We start from the raw sequence: 18155 nt of genomic DNA on the forward strand, positions 1-18155 counted from the left end.
CTCTGACAGAAGCCTGTCATGCATGCATTACCTTCTTCCTAGACTTTCTCTCATCCCTCATTCCTCAGGGTTTTCTGTCAATTTTACTGTGGTAACCATATTGTTCTTACCTAAAATGCTGGCCTAAATCCTATGAATATAAAGAAGAAGGGAAAACATCAAACCTCTTCTCCAACAGCAAAAATCTTCTTTAAACACAGTCTCAAACCAGGCATGGTTGCACACAATTTTAACTCCAACACTAGTAAGGCAGGAGCAGATGGATTCCTGTTCAAGGTCTTCATAGTGAGTTCCAAGAGAGCCAGGGCTACATGGAGAGAACCTGTATGAAACAAACAAATGAACAAATAACAAAGCCAAGAAATAAACACCATTTCAGACATGCTTTCTGCTTCCCAAAGAAAGCAAAGTCTACTTCTTTACCACCTTGTGTTTTAGTTGACTGCATCATTTATAACTATAAAAATCAATTTTAATTTCACATCAAAAAGATGTGTGAAGGTAGTTCTGCCTGATTCACATTGTTTCCTTTCATCCTTAGAGTGTCAGATTACTCCTTCAAATACACACTTAGTACTTATCTCTCAGTATTCAGGCAATGAGGCAAGACTTTAAAATTTTAAATGTATTTGTCCATACATTCAAATACTATTATTTTAGATATCAGAATTAAATTTTATTCAGAACATTCAGCTTTTCTCAGTTCTACGAGGCAATTATAATCACTTTTGGTTATCAACCTGTTTCTTCCTTCCTATTAGTCTGAAGGTGGTGAATATCACATAAGACAGTGCTCAGGTGTCTGGAGTTCTCCTTAGGAGGGCAACAAATAAGCCTTAGTATGGGGCAGCAAACAGGAAGGGTTGATTATTATTTCAACAAACTGATCATATATGTTGTTTTAAATTAGAATTAAAACCTATAAACTTGGAAAGAGAGAACCCAAATACAAATGTATATAGAAAATTTCACATGCAATAAATAAATCATGTGGAAACTTGATATACAGCTGATGCAGTTGTTTCTCACAGGAAATAAAATTTGCAAGGTTAAAGGATTATAGAATTTGTTTGTTTGTTTGGTTTGTGTTCTCCCCCCACCCCGCTACCCAAGATGAGAGATTGTGCTGTGCTTTGAGATTTATAATAGAAATTTGCATTTACTTTAACTAGTTTTGATAAAGAATATAATCTTGGTTTCGTTTTAGAACATATGCCTATGGCTGATGTAGGGGAAGGAAGGGAGCATCTCTAGATATGTATGCATTTGTTATTCATAGGCTACAATGGACTATTTATCAGGAAGTCCATACATGTGAAGAAGACATACTAAATGTCAGCCTCACGTGTTTTACAGATAAAATGGATATGAGCATAAGAAATAAAGGAGCTTCATAGAGGATTTTCCTTTTAGAGACTAGAAGAAAGTACCAAGAAAGATCCATAAATGTTGATATTGTCAACATAGATCTGATATATATTAATGACAAAAAATTCAGGCAGTGTAGGGTGTTAGTTCATCCTTCCTCAAAGTCAGAGGGGTTTTTATAGTTTATGACATTCCAAATCAGGCAATGAACTAATTACCATAGTGGTGCACAGAGGATACTGGTGGGTATTTTCCGTGACTGTAATTTTGACCCATTTTACTGTGGGTAGGACTCCTTTCTAGGCAGGTTTTCTGGATTATATAACTCAGTAGGGGAATGGAATAACAGTGTACATTGACTTCTTTCTGTTTCCTTATTGCATATAAGATATGAACAGATGTTTCAAGCTGCTACTTCTTTGACTTCTATCCATGATGGTATCATCTTGAAGTGTGAAGCAAAATAAATCATTCTCCCTTAAATCACTTCTGTATTTTATCACAGCCACAAGAAGCTAAGATATATGAGAATCTAAAAAAGTCATACCTTGTGGAGATATTTCTCTCTCTCTCTCTCTCTCTTTTTGCTTTGTTTTTCAAGGTAGGGTTTCTCTGTGTAGCTTTGCGACTTTCCTGGAACTCACTTGGTAGTCCAGGCTGGCCTCGAACTCACAGAGATCCACCTGGCTCTGCCTCCCGAGTGCTGGGATTAAAGGCGTGCACCACCACCGCCCAGCAGAGATATTTCTCTTTTTAATAATAAAATATAATAAGATAAAAACTAACACACTGGAACTGGACAACACAAACAAAAATAAGGAAAAGAGCCAAAGAGAAGACAGAAGAATAGAGACCCACTCACTCACACACTTGGGAATTCTATAGAAACTCTAAACTGGAAACTAGAGTCTACATTTGGCACAGACCCATGCAGGCCCTGTGAAATCGGCCTCACTCTCTATGAACTCATATGAGCTTTGACCCTACTGATGTAGAGTGCCTTGTTTCCTTGCTGTCCTCCATCCCCTCTGGCTCTCAGACTCTGACTCCTCTTCCACTGAGTTCTTTGATCCCTGAGGACAGGGATTTGATGGAAACATATGTTTAGGGCCGTTTAGGGCCGAGTGTTCCAAGTCTCACTGTCTGCATGTTGCCCAGCTATACTTGTCTGTATTTGTTCTCATTTGCTTCAGGAGGAAGGTTCTGTGATGAGGACTGAACAGATACTGATCTGAGTATAACAGAATGTCACTGGGAGTCATTTTATTACTACACTTTTAAATTGTCTTTTCTCTATCTATCTATGATCTATCTGTCTATCTATCTATCTATCTATCTATCATCTATCTGTCTGTCTTTCTATCATCTATCTATTCATCTATTTATTTATTTTAGAGCAGTAGCATTTGATTTTATCATAGGTCCATTGATTATCTAGCATCAGGTTGTTAGTTAACTAAGCAATATCTGGCATGGGTTCCAACTCATAGACTGTTGCTGAAGTGTCGGGGGAGCAGTGTTGGGGCTCAGTCCTGACCTATCGAAGGTTTCCTTGAAGAGGGGAGTAAGTAATTAAGAAATCCTAGATAGAAATATAGTGAAGAAAAAGACAGAGAAACAGAATAGCTCTGGGAAGGCCCTGGGTCAATACCCAGCAGCCACAAATTTATTTCTTATGGGTTTTTTATTCACTAGCAAGGGGAAAGGCAAAATACTTCCCCCTTTCAAGATCAAAGCACAATGTCCAACCAAGTGTAAACACTTCAAAACACCTGGTAAACACACCCCATGGCAAATAATCTTGTGATTGGGCCTTGAAGTATAAGACACCTGGTAACCATGCTTTTGCACCCTATTATGCAGCTTGGAGAGCAACATAATCTCTGACTCTCTGACCCTGAATCAAACCACAAGTTGGAATCTTAGTGGGCTCCCACACTAAAGTCAAATCAGTTACTGGTGGGTTAATCCTACAAGCTGTGCCACCATTACCCTTGAATATCTTCCTGGTGGGACAACTTTGTAGATCAGAAGGTATGTGACTGGCTTCATGTTACATTTCTCTTTTGGAGTTGGAATGCAGAGTACCTTCTTCTACCAAACAATGTACAGAATAGGGGTGATGGCTCTAGGTAAGCACCACTTTGACTTTTCCATGACAATTCTAATCCCTCTGGTACTTTTGTGTTTTTGTTTTGTTTTGTTTTGTTTCTCCCTATGTGCTTTGGATAATGTGATTCTTCAATATGACAAAAACTAGTAAGTCAGAGGAATCTCATTACTATCACCTTGGTCCTACTAACTCCCACTTGCATTGTTTTAGTGCTATTACCTGTGAAGTTTACTGTTTAGTTTATTAGCTAGCAAGTCTATGCGATCTTTTTCAGTGACAATCAAAGGCAAAATTGTTGGACTTACCTGTAGTCCCACTGTATTTTGTCATGAGTGCACTGACTTGCAGGAGCAAATGTGAACACACTTGTACACGGCTCTCTCATTCATCTCTGAGCAAATATAGCACAAACTAGACAAACTGAATAATACACTCTGAAGCTGTGTACATAAAGCTCTCCTTTTTTTTAGTTGTTTGAATGCAGAATTCTGTCACAGTGACAAAAAAGCTAACACACTCTCAGTGCCTAGAGGTACCCTAAGAACTTTTGACCCTTTCTTTAGGTTACCTTGACTTCTTGCAAACCCATAGGCAGTGAGTTGTGTAGGTAGAATACCATATTTCTGATTCTAGGACCTGAGCTTGCAACCACTACTCCATTTACCCTTATGATTAATAATTTGTTTTCAACCCTGGTTCCTAACAATGATCACATGGGTAATGGTACGTATCCATGTTGTTCATGCACAAGCCACAGAAAATGAAATCTGAATACTCAGGGGTACAGGAGAAATGTCTTTCTAAACAAACACATGGAAAAAAAAAAACTTTCCGAGCAAGCTGAAACATAGCCCGATTTAAGAAAGATGGATGCTCATAAAAAAATAATTTGCCCAGAAAGTAAACTGCCTAGAAAGATGTTTTATTCATTGGAAGATCTTGAAGTTAAAGCAAGTAGAAAACATTGTTCTCTCTTTGCTATCTGGGAGATCTGTAAGTTCACAAATATATTACAGAATTCTGGTAGTATTTTTTTTTCTATTTAACTTAGGCAGTTGGGTAGGAAATCAGCAATCATGCAAACACTTTTCACAATAATAGTAAATACTTTAAGGATCTATTAATTTAAAAGCTAATATATACTTTTAATAAAAATGTCAGAACATTTGGTCTTAGTAGAAAGTGAATGTAGCTAGAGTTTTCCTGCCTGGCCCACAGTCAGGACAAATCTCTCTCACCTGCCAGTCCCACAGCTGCTCAAACCCAACCAAGTAAACACAGAGACTTGTATTGCTTGCAAACTGTATGGCCTTGGCAGGCTTCTTGCTAACTGTTCTTATATCTTAAATTAATCCATTTCTATAAATCTATACCTTGCCACATGACTCATGGCTTACCGGCCTCTTCACATGCTGCTTGTCATGGTGGCAGTTGGCAATGACTCCCTCCACCTTCCTGTTCTCTCAATTCTCCTCTCTGTTAGTCCCGCCTATACTCCCTGCCTGGCCACTGACCAATCAGTGTTTTATTTATTGTCCAATCAGAGCAACTTGACATACAGATCATCCCACAGCACTTCCCCTTCTCTCTCTTTTTTTTTTTTTTTTTTTTTTTTTTAAAGAAGAAGGTTTTAACTTTTACACATCTCCAAAACCAGCTTGGTATATTTGGGAATTTGGGCGTAGCTTCTCTTACTACTTCCTGCTGGGGGGGGGCACTGTATCTTATGGGGACACAAAGAAAATTTTAGGATTATGGAGTAGTCCCTGAGGGTGTATCGTCTGAGCCAGTTTCCTTGAAATGGTTCTGGATGTTGGATCATCTGGGCCTTGGTGTCACCTTTCAGGGGGTCTTGGCTGGTCAAACCTGATGTATCTTAATCTGGAACAAATCCATAACCTCTGGCTTTCTGTGGAAACAAAAGCAGAGCCTCCTTTCCAAAGCAACATATCCTTACATCCAAATTTTGAAGTCAAGGTACCTTTAAAATATACATTTTGGCATAACTCAACATCTTTTACAATCAAATGTTTTTCTTCAGTTACAAATATCAAAGAGAACATAATCCAGATTCTCTGTGTGGTAGCCATATTTACGTGACGTATTTTTTATATTACCTTGAGCCTATTGCTTTAAACTGCAGTGTTCTAAGACTGAAAAGGTGCTATGGCTGCTGGCTCTGCCCACTTCATCTTCCCAACATGTCAGTGGTATATTTTCCACCAGCTCTGGGAGCCATCAATTCTCAGAAATAGTGGGTCTATGCTTCTATCAAAGCAGTGTGTAGCCCAGAAACCTCTTTTTTTGTTGTTTTGTTTACTAGCAAAGGCTAAATCCACCAGGCAGCGTAATGTGCCATTTGAAGAGGCCTCATTCCAGCCATATGGCAGGCAGGTCGATCACACAGGCCAGGAACCCTCCATAGTAGCTCAAACACACAGGCTGCCACTAACTTGAGAGAAACAACTAGGAACTGTTTTTAGCTCTGTTTTAGAATCTTTTTTTCTCAGGTTTTAGGTAGAAACTCTTGCCAACATGTTGGACGCCATTTGTAGCTAGAGTTTTCCTGCCTGGCCCACAGTCAGGACAAATCTCTCTCACCCACCAGTCCCACAGCCGCTCAGACCCAACCAAGTAAACACAGAGACTAGTATTGCTTGCAAACTGTATGGCCTTGGCAGGCTTCTTGCTAACTGTTCTTATATCTTAAATTAATCCATTTCTATAAATCTATACCTTGCCATGTGGCTCGTGGCTTACTGGCCTCTTCACATGCTGCTTGTTATGGTGGCAGCTGGCAGTGACTCCCTCCACCTTCCTGTTCTCTCAATTCACCTCTCAGTTAGTCCCGCCTATACTTCCTGCCTGGCCACTGGCCAATCAGTGTTTTATTTATTGACCAATCAGAGCAATTTGACATACAGACCATCCCACAGCATGTGAAGTCTGAGTTCAGAAGTGTGATCAGAGTATATTTTTATGTCATGTCTAAATCAGAAGTACATAAGACCAAAAATAAGCTTGAAATACGATTACTCTACCATCTGATTTTTTATTCTCATGCACAGAAAACTAAAGGGGCTATCTCAAGCAACATGATATTTTTCTGTGACCGTGAGTGTGTGTATGTACATTGGGTAACTATTTTAACACATATACATATATGTATATAGTATATATTTGATTCATATTCAATGGCTTTTAGTCTTCCCTTTCTATATTATAGAATATAACTTGATTTGGTGAATAATGGAGCATAGTCTTCAAGCCAATTAATTAACATATTCATCATTTCACATATAAATATCATTTGTCCTCCCCCTCTTCAGCCTCTCTGTTTCCCTCTCTCCACCCATTTTCTCTTTCACTCCCCACTCTGTCTTTTCTCCTTTCTTTCTTTTTTGTATCTAAATATATATTTCCTTGCTTTTCTTTGTTTGTGTTGATATATTTTGATTTGAAATGAACACTTATAGTTTGCTCCTCTAGCAAATTGAAAAAATAGAGCATATATAGTGATGTTTCCCTCTGTGGAACTTATTTAGTCTTCATTCTTAAAATTCAGTACCCTTGATCAATATTGCCATATAATTTCTTTCTTCAAGGCATTCATCCCTTCTACTCTGTCCTGTTTCTACAGGTTTTACTGCTTCATGTTATACATATAGATGAGATATCAATGCATCTGGATAATTTCACATAGCAGAAGACACCCTGACTTTATCTGTATTTTGATAATTAGTTGCATTAATTTTTACAGCCAATGATATGCTAATATTTTACTTAATGCAAATATATGTTTAATTTCTTTACATGTTGATGGATAAGTCTTAAATCTTATGAATAATGATGACATCAATATCAATTAATAATCTTTCTAACAGGTATAAATCCAAATATTTGAATTTTTGTAACTTCCTAGTTAAGAAATCTAATAATTCCTCACCAGTATTTGAGTTCCCTTTAGCTGATAAAATATTGCTAGGTGTTAACTGATCTCATATCCAACTTATATGGTCATGATTTTTATTTCATTTGTTTATATGGAGTGGTTAAATTTTGTCAATGAAATGCACACAGTAATAATTCAAGTAATGTTAAAAAGTTATCCATTGATAGCCTCACCCCCCAGGGTCATGAAGAAAACTGTCATGTGTATCTTCAAAGTGTTAGCTGTGTGATTACAAATGAGGCTGGCAAGAACTCCAAATGTCTTATGAAATGCTGGCTTTTGCATTTTTCTGTAAGAGAAAAACATGTTAAAATAATATTTTGTGTGTGTTCATGAAAAATTTTCATACCTTTGAACATTGTATTTTGATCATATTTACCCCAGTTATCTCCCACCAGCCTACCTCCATAGCCCACCAACTAGGCTCTCTTCTGACTTCATCTCTTCTTTCGTTATTATTATTGCTGTTGTTGTCCTGTTGCACCACCCCACATCCAATGAGTGGCGACCATATACAGATGTATGTGGGAACACCAAGTGGGTGTTGTGTCCTGCAAGGGTGGGTCTGGAAACTTGACAAGAATGATGAGGAAATGAACAGGCTCAGACACAAATATGGAAAAGCAGGGATTGTTTGGCTTTTGCTTGTTCTAATGGAACACACTTAACTATAAAATAATCCTCAATATCAGGGTGTTTATTATACATGGCATAGTGGAAGGTATTAGCTGGTAAGAAATATCTGTAAGGCAAGTAGCCCTAGGCTATAAATTCTGGAAGAAAATGCTGGAGTTACTAGTTTTGTTTTGTTTTTTTAACACTATGGCCAATCATTCATAAATAATTGCACAAACTTGTCAACATTTGCACTCAGATATGAGGAAAACATTGTCATCTCTCTTAGTCTCATCCAAAGTGGAAGGCTTTGCCAATTTCCTATGGGTCTAAGACATTGTCGCCAGTTAATGAACTCTTTGGAACGGATTAGTTGACATGGCCTTGTTGGAAGATGTGTGTTACTGGGAGTTGTACTTGAGGTTTAAAAAGCCAAAACTGGGCCCTGTGTCTTTCTTTCTACAAACTGCCTGTGAATCGGTATGTACATCTCTGAGATACTGCTCCAGCACTATGCTTGTCTGATTTCCCACCATGATGACAATGGACTAAGACCCTAAAACTATACGCAAGCCCCCAATTCAATGCTTTCTTTTATAAGAGTTGTGTTGGTCCAGATGTCTCCTCAAAGCAGGATGAGTAAAGGCCATTGAAATTCATCATTTATTATAACTTACTTCTACTTTTAAAATTGTTTATTTTGATTTTTGAGATTCAAATATAATTATATCATTTCCTGTTTCCTTCCCTCCATCTGACCCCTTCCTTGCTCTTTTTCAAATCCATAGTCTCTTTTTCCATTAATTATTTTTCAAACATGTTTGTATATATATATATATATATATATATATATGTGTGTGTGTGTGTGTGTGTGTGTGTGTGTGTATAAAACAGTAATGGACATGCTAAGATCAATAGTATTTGTGAGTTAAAGGTCTGCCCAGGAGGCTATCACCTACATAAAGACCCACAAGTAATTAAGGAATTCTAAGAGTGGGAAAGAGTTTTCCACAGGGAAGAAGACCATACCAATCAGTTACTCATTTTTTATTTGTTTGTTTGTTTTTTTTTTTTTTTGGTTTTTTCGAGACAGGGTTTCTCTGTGTAGCTTTGCGCCTTTCCTGGAACTCGCTTTGGAGACCAGGCTGGCCTCGAACTCACAAAGATCCACCTGCCTCTGCCTCCCGAGTGCTGGGATTAAAGGCGTGCACCACCACCGCCCGGCTTGTTTGTTTTTTTGAGGCAGGATTTCTCTGTGTAGTTTCGGTGCCTGTCCTGGATCTTGCTCTGTAGTCCAGGCTGGCCTCGAACTCACAGAGATCTGCTTGGCTCTGCCTCCCGAGTGCTGGGATTAAGGTCCAGTGCCACTGCTGCCCAGCTCAGTTTCTCATTTTTAAATGCATTTTCCTCCTTTAGTTTTAGAAATCTGAAAACTTTTAAACATCATTATCTTCAATTCTATATTCTGAGTGATGTTTAAATTTATATACCCTTTTTTATCCTATACCAAATATACTTGTACCTTCTCAAGTGTTCACTAAGTGACGGACATGAGAGTGAGAATCAAAAGTCTGTTTCTCACGAATATGGAAGGTGAGGCAGGTAAGGTGGGAGGATAGTGTTGGTATCAGAACGGGAGATAGGAAATTCTAACTGTAACATTTGAAACTAAAGGCCAGATAACAGTTCTTTGACATGCCAGACTTTGCTGACTCCCCATGGGAGGCCTTACATTTCTAAGGAGTGGATGGGGGGTAGGGTGGGGGGAAGGTGAGGGAGTGAACAGGAGGAGGGGAGGGAGGAAGGAAGTGGTTGGTATATAAAATGAAAAAAAAACCTTCTAAATAAAAAAAGACTGTTTTCTACCTCAAAATATAACTAACCTCATGTAAAAGCAAAATACTGCTACATTTTGGATTTCATTCCTAAAGATTGACACATAGGCATGAGAATGATAATATATGTGTTTTCAGAAAGAGACACATATAAATTACTTTTAATATTTTATTTTTTCTCAGTCAAAGCCCATAACTTTTAAATAATTATATTATTTATATTTTTATGTATTTTATATTTATTTATGAAAAATTATCATCTAGCTCAATTCAAACTGCATTGTATGACTTAGATATTGTATGAGAAAGAACTATTTACCTAGATTAAAATGGTCTTGATGTTAATTATAATGTATCATTATGCATACTGAACCCTTTCTAACTTAATTGGTTCTGCTAAAAAGTAATTGATTTGAATATATATATATATATATATATATATATATATATATATATATATATGTATATATATTGAATAAGTATGGAGTAATGCAACTCTGACCTTGAAAGAGTGAATACATATTGTCCTGTCGTGCTTTTTTGTCAAAACAGAGAAAGATTTAAAGAAAACATAATTGTACTAGAATACAAAGTCAATTATAATTTCTTTCAAAAACACCTAAGCAATTTGGAATACATTATGTAGAAAAATTTAAAATACAGTTGGTTGCAGACTTCTGTATGAAAAGGGAAACATAATGTGTGGTTGAAGATTTATGCTAGAAATACATACCACTGGTGGCATCCAAGCAATATTGCTAAATATCTTCTGGGAAAAAGTCTGATCTGTTTATCTGAAAAAATTGCATACGATTGTCATAATACAACCATCTGAGTTCTTTTATCAACTTATACTTACATGTGACCACTAAGTGAACATACTCATGTTGATTTTGGCTCAAATGTAGCTTTATACATTTTCTCAAGTACTTTGTCCTGAAAAACAAAGACTGTTGCTTGTGAAATGTAAATATTGAAGTATAGTGCACACACAAGCTCGGAAATGAATGCGATTTGGAAAGGGTGACTATAACTTTGTGCCTTTAGGCATAAGTTTAGACTCTTTCTTCTGCATTTGCTAGAAAATACCAAGTGACTCTTTATGGCTGCTCTGAAACTCACTTGACACAAGGTTTCCATTTGTTAGTGAAAATGCAATAAAATACATGGACTGTACATTGCTCATGCTGTTCCCACATATATTGCAGCTTTAAACAAAGACTCTCCATGCTCCTCCTTCATAACATAAGAGATCAGGGAAATTACCTTTGTAAGCTGTGGAGTAAATTCAGTTCCTTCAAATGTTACATCTGTGATATATATATATATTTTCACTTATTTGTAGTCATATTTCAAAATAGAAGCTTCCAAGGATTGGTAGTCTCACTTTATAGAAGGTGCAAGGGTTCTGTGTAAAATGTGATACAATGTTGATAAAAACTGAATGTATTATGAGTGTTAAATAACTATCTATGGCATCATGATTATACAGTCTGAAAGATATCTGAGGATAGAAGTAGTTTAAATAATGCTAGATGTACCCATTTCAGACAGTAACTCTGGAAGTCAGAATACCCGCTGCCAGACACCTATTGTTAGTGTGCTTTCCTGACATCTGACTCACATTTTTTTGTGTGCATCTTCAATTTCTGTTCTATTTACTGTCTTCTGTTCTGCAATTTCATGACAGTATATTTAAGAAAACTAAAATGTGAAAAATGATATGGTTTTTCAAATTCAAGTTCTACAGTATGCAGCATAGTCATTAATCTCTATGTCACTTTATTTTAAAGGCATATGAAACAAGAAAAATTAAGTATTCCTGCTTGATTTAATTATTCTAAAGAACTTTGAAATAATTAAGAAATTTAGAGTAGTTCTGTTAAGATATTCCCTTGATGGATTTGCTGAGGTAAGACCAGTCTACTCAAAAGAGAACAGCAGTTTCTCACAGTGGCCAAATATAACAAAATCATCTGGGTAAAAGCTGTGCTTCTAGTTGCCCGCTTTGCTCCTTGCTGGTTAGTGCATCTCTACTCTTTCTCCCATCACTTGTACTTCAAGTTTTACTGACTTTGGAAGCCAGTATCTTTGACCCTCCACTACTACTGAAGACCATTGTCAATCCAGGTTATTAACGTTAGTTTTCCACTGGTGAAGTATCCTGTTTTTTTTTTTTTTTTTTTTTTTTTTTTTTTTTTTTTTTTTTTTTTGATTGAGTAACTACCAGATTCTTAGCCTCATCAGCTTACAAAAACTAGTGTTAGACAATCCAACCTTGGTTCTGTAAGTCAATCTAATAAATCCCTGTTGTGGCTAAAATAAGAAATGTACCTTATTGGTTCCTTTATGTGTTCATTCTTTCCCCAGTTAGTTGAACTGTTTGAGGTTATTGAACCTCTAGCAGTAAGGTCCTTGTTGAAGCAAGTATGCCACTATTGGCAGGTAACGAGGATTGGGATCATACAATCTTGTTACATTTTTCTCTCTCTCTGTCTCTGTCTCTCTCTCATCTATCTATGTGTGTGTATGTGTATGTATATGTATATATATGGTTATTTCTCAGATGCTGCCCACCTCTTTATTCATTTCTAATTATGTATATGTGTCCTTGTGTAACATTGCACATACATGCATAGATAGAGGGAAGCCAGATGATCTCAGGGCACATTTCTCAGATACTCCACATCTTTCTTCATTTCAGGCACTGTAACCCATGGACCTGGAACATGCCAATTAGATAGGATTCCAGGAATCCACCTGTTTTGGTCTTCCCATAACTGGATTACAAGTATGCTATCAAGTTCAGCCTTTTTAATTTTTATGTTAGTCCTGGGGTGATATTTAGGTCCTGCTGCTTGCTAGGCAAGTACTTTACAGGCTAATATTTCTACCCAGCTCTGTAAGGGAACACTTAAGCCCCATACAAGTTCTACCTCAATTGTGTATAAGATATTTCCTAACATTTATGTTTTTACCCTCTCAGTGTTAGTGTTTTATTCATGGCAACTCAATATATTTATAATATTGCATCATATAGTAGCAAGTATTTTGTTTAATACAGAGCTATAAAAAAAAGCTATTCGAAGGCCTATCTTTCCTCTCATCATATCCTCTAAGATTTAGATAGATAAACTGGAATAAGAATTCAGGATGGAAAAGTGCCTAGTTGGCTGCAGAGAAGCTTGACTGCATATAAATAGAAAAAAATGTGTTCCAGCTTTAAATGTATTCAAATAAGAAACATTTTGCACTAGCTTGCTCTAAAACAAAAATCAATGCAAGCCGCCCTTCACTCCTGAGATGCAATTATATTGAAGTGCTCTGTGTAGGGTGCTATATGATAATAGTGTTTACAGGACACTTTTGTCTAACATGTAGAAGAAAAAAATCAAAGCCAGCTGTGAAGAGCTATTTAATACAATATGTCTTTATGATGAGAAATAACTACATCCCGACTCAATCACCATTTTTATGAAAACTGGAAACGGAAACAACTAAGCATTTTGCAAATTTTAAGTATATGCAAATCATTTATATGTCAAACATTGTGTGAAAATAGGTTACCCAGACTGGGAGAGCCTGTTGTCAAATTAATAACAGCTATTTTGCAAAGAGGTTTAATGGGAGCAGTTAGCAGGAAATTAGCTTGTTTCTTCAAGAATACCTCGAAACCTACAAGAACAGACATAATTTCTGTGTCTTGAAGCACCTGAGCCTACTCAGATGCAGTTTTATGAGTCATTCTAGTCTTTGTCCTATTATGAACTTGAGTGCCATGCTATTTCTAAATAAAACTACTAAAATTTACTTTTCTATGTGTATCTGTGTATGCATACACAAGTGTGTATGTATGTAATGATGTATGAAATGTATAGATGTTCATATGAGCCTATTCCTCAGTTTCTCTCCATATATTTTTTTAGACAGGATCACTTGCAGAGCATGAAGTTCAGCTATTTAGCTAGACAATTAGCCACCAAGGCCTTCTGTCTCCAGACCCCATTAATAGGACTATAGGTGTATACTGCTTCACATAACATTTTCACATAGATGCTAGATATCCACGTTCAGGGCCTATGTTTAAGCAGTAAGTATGATAATGACTAGTATGTCTTCCCAGACAAAATGACCATAGAAGTTTTCTTCTTGCCTTTCTAGAATATGAATTATGGGTTTTTGTATATAATATGATAACAGCTAATGAGATAAATCTTATGCCAGGTGTCCTTCCCCCTGCCCTTACATTGAATAGACTGATAAATCTTGGTTAAATAAAATACACTGTGTGTGGTTAGCCAAAATTAGAGGCACAAGCTGGGCAGTGGTAGAATACATCTTTAATCTTAGCACTCATAGCCAGAAACATCTGAGTTCAAGACCAGCATGGTCTAAAGAGTGTATTCTATGGTGATATTTTATTTGTACTAGAATGTGATTTTATTTGTATGTTAATAAATAAAGTTGCCTGGGGGTAAGAGCTAATAGCAAGCCATTGCAGAAGCCAGGTGGTGGTAGCACACACCTTTAATCCCGATCACATGACAGGCAGATCTCGGTGTGTTCAAAGATATAGCCAGCATGGAGTCACATGCCTTTAATCTCAATACCATCCATAGAAGACCTGGAGGACTGTATAGACAGGCAGTGACGAGGAGGTCATGTGGTTGGGTTTAAAACCAATGAGAAGGTAGAACAGAAAGTCAATAAAAAGACAGATACACAGGAAGTAGGTCACTTTCTGAGGGGAAGAAAGGGTTTTTAGTGTCAGCTCTTAGCTACTACTCTGACCTCTTGGGCTTTTAACTCTGCATTTGGCTCTGTGTTTCTTATCTAATAAGACTTTCATCTACAGTGTCCTCCCATCTCTAAAAGAAACAAAAACACAATAGGCATATGACATAACAGATAGGATTGTTCAAGTTTCTTACAAAAATAAAAAGTTGATACATAATATAATTCTCCATCATTAATTGTGCCTTTCTACTCATGACATAAGTATACGAGATTAAAAATTTTCAAGTACTCAAATACTGCCACAATGTAATAAATTGTTGATAATGAGATGTTAACAGTTAGCATGTTTAGCAGCAATCTAATGTTTTCCATGACAGCAAGTTGTATTAGTAATGACAGTATATTGATATTCCCACAATGGATAAGTTCAGCAGGTGCTTAGGACAGAAAGGAAGATAAGAGATAAGCTGGATGCAGGGAACAGCAACATATGAAGGAATGCATGCCTACATCAGACATTAGTTATAATGTTCCTAGAGTAATCTGAAATCTGTAACCTTAGGAAATGTTACGATTCTAAATTGAGATCTGTCCCAAGCAAAGCGTGCATGTAGTTGAGATGTAACATACCAGATCAACTTTTCATAAAATTGAAAGTGAGGTAATCTATCCAATAGATTTGTATATAATGTAATGTAAGGATGAATAAATTAAGAGTAAAATGTTTTATGATATTGTTTCTGTTGCATAAAAGAATTCCTCACATCGAAAGTGAAAGGATTAGAGTTGGTTCCATGTATTTGGATTTGTTTTGTTCTGAAACCCCCAAGCTGTACAGCTTCTCTCCTTTGGGGTCAATATGATCGATAAAGTTCATTCACTATGGTGTTGTTCCAAATGGGAAGTCAGGGAAAGTTAAGGTTTCTCAGTCCTCTGCTGATGTCTATATGAAATCTGAAGTTATTTATTCTGCTTTGGATAAGTTCCTCTCAAATAGCCAAGAGTTAAATTTAGGTTTGCAGTGAATGAGCCGGGGCTGTGGGCCTTTATGAATGGGATTTTCCTGGGAGTCTGTAAGTCATTGAGGAAATGTACCAAAGGACATTCGGACCCAGACCCTTCTCTTTGCTTCTCTTTGTTTCACATCTCCTCTCTTCTCCCTTCATCAAATCCCCTCCAACTCCTAATCCTCTTCCTCTCCTGGCTCCTGCATCTCTTTTTGCCCTTCTATCTTACCCACCCGTTCCTTTCTTCCTATTAGGTTCCCAGTACATTCTCTTCATGACCACATATGCCATCCAATATTTGTCCCTGAAGCTAATAAGCATTTAGTTCACCTAGTCACTGACTGAACCCTGTAAAACTGAGGACCAAGATAAACTACTGTTTTTATTATTCATGCACTGAATATTTTATGCATGTGGTCTATGTATCTTGATCATTTCCACATCCCTCCCACTTTTCCAAGAACCCCGCATAGCATCTTCCTTACAAATTTGTGTTCAATTTTTTATATTATTTTTAACACTTTTAGTCAAATTACTTAACCCATTGAGTGCTGATCATATACATATGAACATGTAGCCATCCATTGAAGAATGGGGACTCTATCAGGGATCACACCTCCAAAGAAATGTGATTCTCCTTCTCCTAAGCCATCAACTCCCAATAGTTCCTTACTTAGATATAAGGCCTTTGGAGTCCCTCCCTAGTACATATTAAAATTTTCAAGTGGCTTTATCTCACACAGATCATGTGATGGCAGCCATAGCTGCTGGGATTTCATATTTGTAACAGCACTGTCATATGCAGAAGATGACACTTCTCAAAATTCCTCTCTGTCTTCTTGCTTTCACATTCTTCTCATCACCTTTACAGTGATGTTCCCTGTATTTTCTGTGGGAAGGCCATATAACTTTTTCTATCTATCTATCAAAGTCATTTATTCTTCCACTTTGAACAGTAATGAGTTTCTTCATTAACTAGCAGCATTGAATTTAGTAAGAAGCCTATTTGTGAAATGTTAGGAGCAGCACAAATATATGAATATAAGCACATATATTTAATATGTGGATTGACAACATGACCATTAAGAAAAACAATACCAATAGGTTCTGCCCTAGGACCTATGACTTTTTTAGCCATAGGTTTTAACCATGTTTATAGTATCAAGCATGAATTCTTCCTGTGGGATAGGAATCAAATTCAGTCAAAAATCAGTCAGTTATCTATAAACATTCTTGCCACTATTGTGCCAGTGAGTACATCTTACCTAGGAAGGTTACTATTATAAAATACATGGTCTAGAATGTGAAGGATTTGTCATAGTAATAGAAATCTGATGAACATTTCTGCTTTCAGTTAAGAGAACATAAACTGTGAAAAGTTTTATTACTTTGACCATTCACCTGATTTCAGGAAGAAAAAAAAAATATCATCAAAAAAACGGTATATATATTACAATAAAAACCATCACTAAAATGTTGTTTCCTATACATTATTCAAATGCATAAGAAGACTGAAGGTAGTAATCCCTGATTGATTTGCATAACTTTGTGTTACAAATATTAACTAGTTTTATGAGTCCATTCAGAAAACCTCATCTATAAAGTTGGTTTAATAAGGGATTTACTAATATGTCTACTTTTGTAATGATGAAATAAAGTCTTTGAATACTAAGTTATATTATACTGTGTTATGAAGGATGACAACTATTGAAGCTGCAGGGAAAGCTTTCATATGACTCTCTCTGAAGATAGAGAGATGAGGATGAAGATTTGAGGATGGCTCGACTCTCTATCAGGATGACCTGTTTCTCAGATTTTAATGGATCTCCAGTGTGGTAAGAAACACCAGATCTGGTGGTGGTGTGGTAATAAGAATAAATAATAGTGTTGTTTTGGGGAGAGAAGGAGAGAGAGGGAGGGGGAGAGAGAGAGAGAGAGAGAGAGAGAGAGAGAGAGAGAGAGAGAGAGAGAGAGAGAGCAGACAGATACTGAGACAAAGAGAGAGACAGACAGAAAGACAGACACAGAGAGACAGAGACTGACATGGAGATAGATACAGAGAGAGAAAGAGAGACAGAGACAGAGATAGATACAGATATAGAAAGACAGAGACACAGTGATAGATAGGTACAGATACAGAAAGAGACAGACAGAGAGACAGAGACAGATACTGAAAGAGAGAGAGAGACAGACAGACAGACAGAGAGACAGACAAGGACAAAGACCTAGAGAACAAGAGGATAGAAAGATATATTAAGTGTGAATTTTCTCTGAAATAAAAACAGTGAAGATGGAGACAGTGAGGTGGATCTAAATACAACATCTCTCCATGTGACAGGAGCCTTACAAGAACTTTCTGTATTTAATTCATATTTCCATTTCTAGATAGGTGCTGACCATAGGTATTCAACTAATATGTTTCCACTGTATGTGAGAGAATAGAAAGTATCCAACCTAGCAAGACTTTGGGAAGGTGCCTGAGGAACTATATGTAAAATGCCAAGAGAAATCCCTGTCCCATGTAAGTG

Source organism: Peromyscus californicus, unplaced genomic scaffold (genome assembly GCF_007827085.1).
Source record: "Peromyscus californicus insignis strain IS unplaced genomic scaffold, ASM782708v3 Scaffold_12__1_contigs__length_115047231, whole genome shotgun sequence".
Lineage (NCBI taxonomy): Eukaryota > Metazoa > Chordata > Mammalia > Rodentia > Cricetidae > Peromyscus > Peromyscus californicus.